Below are 2,827 nucleotides of genomic sequence, written 5' to 3'. Positions count from 1 at the left end.
TTTCAGGAGCTGTAATTTGCACAGGAGATTGGTCATTGCAGCTGGTGGATTTGAACCTCATGTCTTTGGACTGACAGCACTATTCCTTAGTCACTAGACCACCAAGGTTCTCTAATTTACTATTGTTGCTGCTGTTGTTGTTGTTGTTAGGTGCCATCAAGTTGAGTACAACTCATAACAACCCTATGAACAAAAGATCTGAACCCAGTCTTGTAATACGCCATCCTCACAGTTCCTGACACACAAGAGCTCATTGCAGCAGTCACCTTGTCAGTCCACCTGGTTGAGGGTCTTCCTCTCCTTTGCCAACCCTCCACCCTTCCCATCATCATATCCCTCTGCAACGAATAACACCTCCTAGCAATGTGGCAAGGTATGTTAGACGAAGCCTCATCATTCTTGTCTCCAAAGAGCACTCCAGCTGCACCCTCTCCAAGACATATATGTTGTCTTGGCTGTCCATATAATATTCAGTGCTCTTCTCCAACACCATAGCTCAAAGGCATCAATTCTTTTTCTGTCATCCTGTCCAGGTCTTGGACACATAGCTAGTGATCAGAAAGACCATGGCCTAAATCAGATGCACCTTAGTCTTCAAACTGACATCACTACTTCTCAGTAATTTGGAAAGGTCCCTACTTACAGATTTTTCCATTGTAATGTGTTTCCTTATTTACTGACTGCTCATACCAAGGCATTAGTGAGATGTGATGGACCAGCTTTGGCCAATTTGAGTCAGATAATGATATGATATACTATGCAGGAAATGAAAAACAGAAGAGTGGTATTGCATCCAAAGTAAAAAAAAATCAATGTGGTGAGTGATAGGATAATATCAATGTACATACAAGGGAGACCCAGTAATACAACAATTATTCAAGGATATGTTCCTACAGATAGTGTCAAAGAGGAAGAAATTGAGAATTTTTATGAAATGTTACAGTCTGAAATTGACCAAAAATGTGTTAATGATAACTGATGACTAGAATGCAAAAATAAGAAACAATGAAGAAGGAACAGTAGTTGGAAAATATGGGCTTGATGATAGAAATGAGGCTGGAAATAGAATGATTGAATTTTGTATTTATAATGATTTATTCTTGGCAAATACTTTTTTTAAAAAACACAAAAGACAACTTTACACATGGATTTTACCCTCTAGGTTGCATAGGAATCAGCTTGACTAAATATGTCGAAGAAATTTTTTGAGAAGCTCAATATCAACAGTCAAAAGTAGGTCAGAGGCAGATTATGGGTCAGATCATCAATTACTCAGATGCAAGTTCAAATTCAGGTCAGAGAAAATGAAAATAAGTCTGCAGTTGTTGTTGTTATGCACTGTCAGATTGGAACCAGTCCATAGCTGACCCACAAGTGGGCTTTTAGAAGTAGTAAATCACGTAGGAAGAGATTGCCTATCTTTATCCTGAAAAGCAGCTAGTAGATTTGAACAATGTGCCTTTGGGTTGGCAGCATGGCTCCTTACCACTAGTCCACCAGAGTGCCATTTTTGTAACCTTTTGTATTACCTTTTGGGTAATACTATCTCTAATCTTGTCAATGGTCCAATTGTGCAAATACTATCCCCATTTTTAGATGAGAAATCTAAGTTTGAGTAGAGTTTTGCTTAAGGCTGTGCTTAGGCGAGAAAAACTTTTCCCATGGCTATATGTCCAAGTGTTAGAGAAGAAAATTGAGCCATAGACATCTCTGCAAATTCCTGGCATTTTTCTCCTATATCTACTTATGTATACCTCATTCACTGTCATGTTGTTCATTCACTCATAATATTTTCCACTGGATTTCTGGAACTGTAAATCTTTACAAGAGGAGACTGAACATTCTTATTTTGCAGAGCACCTAGGAGGTTCAAATGCCTGACCTTTCAGTTGGCAAGTACCTCAGTATACCATTAGTGCAGTAAACTATAAGAAGCCCCTCAACAAGATAGATTGACACAGTGATGGCAGTGCTGGGTTCAATTCTATCCCAGATGATGAGGATGGCATGGGACAGAATCGGGTTCACCTCTGCTGTTCAGAAGGTCACTGTGAGTCATACTCTACTTACTTGATGGCATCTAACAACAACAGAGGTCTGGTGCTCTAATGCTAAGAAGCTACACTGCAGTCACAATGGTCTGAGTCCACTAGCTACTCTGCAGGAAAAGCATGGGCTCCTATGCAATTTATTGCCTCTGAAAATGTGTTGGAGGGTCTAGGTCAGTTCTGACTCTACAGTGCACAACAAAAACAACAAGGTCATTTCAATATATCGCTCTCAATCTCATTGTCCTCGAGTTGGCACCTACTCATAATTCTCCCTCCAATGAGTTTGAGAAGCTGTAAAATAAACTGTGCAGAGAAGATTGTGCATCCTCTGGAGGAGCCAGTGGGCATTTCAACAGACAAAGAGTTGTAAGGTCTGGGTTAGTAGCAGAGCTCCATACAGAATATGCCACCAGCCCTCCCTATTTGACTCTGTAGAGAGGAATTTTGGACAAAGTATAATTTAGTTCCATATTTGCATAAAAGTATAAAACAATCTCCTTAGAGACTACTTTTTAATATATGTTTCTTTTTTATTATTATTTTTTATAAGTGTACCATCAAATCGGATCTGACTGGTACAGGAGGAGATTGTCCCTCCTTCTTCAGCAGAGCATCTGGTGGATTTGAACGGTGCACTTCTGGGATTGCAGTGCAGCTTCTTGCCACTAGGCCGCAAGAGCTTGCCAAGACTACTTTTTTAAAGTTTTTATATAATGATATTTATAAGCATGTGGTTAGATACCAATAGTGTAGATTACCTGAGACTTTCTTGCTTC

This window comes from Elephantulus edwardii, unplaced genomic scaffold (genome assembly GCF_000299155.1).
Source record: "Elephantulus edwardii isolate Elephantulus edwardi_28Jun2011 unplaced genomic scaffold, EleEdw1.0 scaffold00081, whole genome shotgun sequence".
Taxonomy (NCBI): domain Eukaryota; kingdom Metazoa; phylum Chordata; class Mammalia; order Macroscelidea; family Macroscelididae; genus Elephantulus; species Elephantulus edwardii.
Note: the sequence above shows the minus strand (reverse complement) of the source record.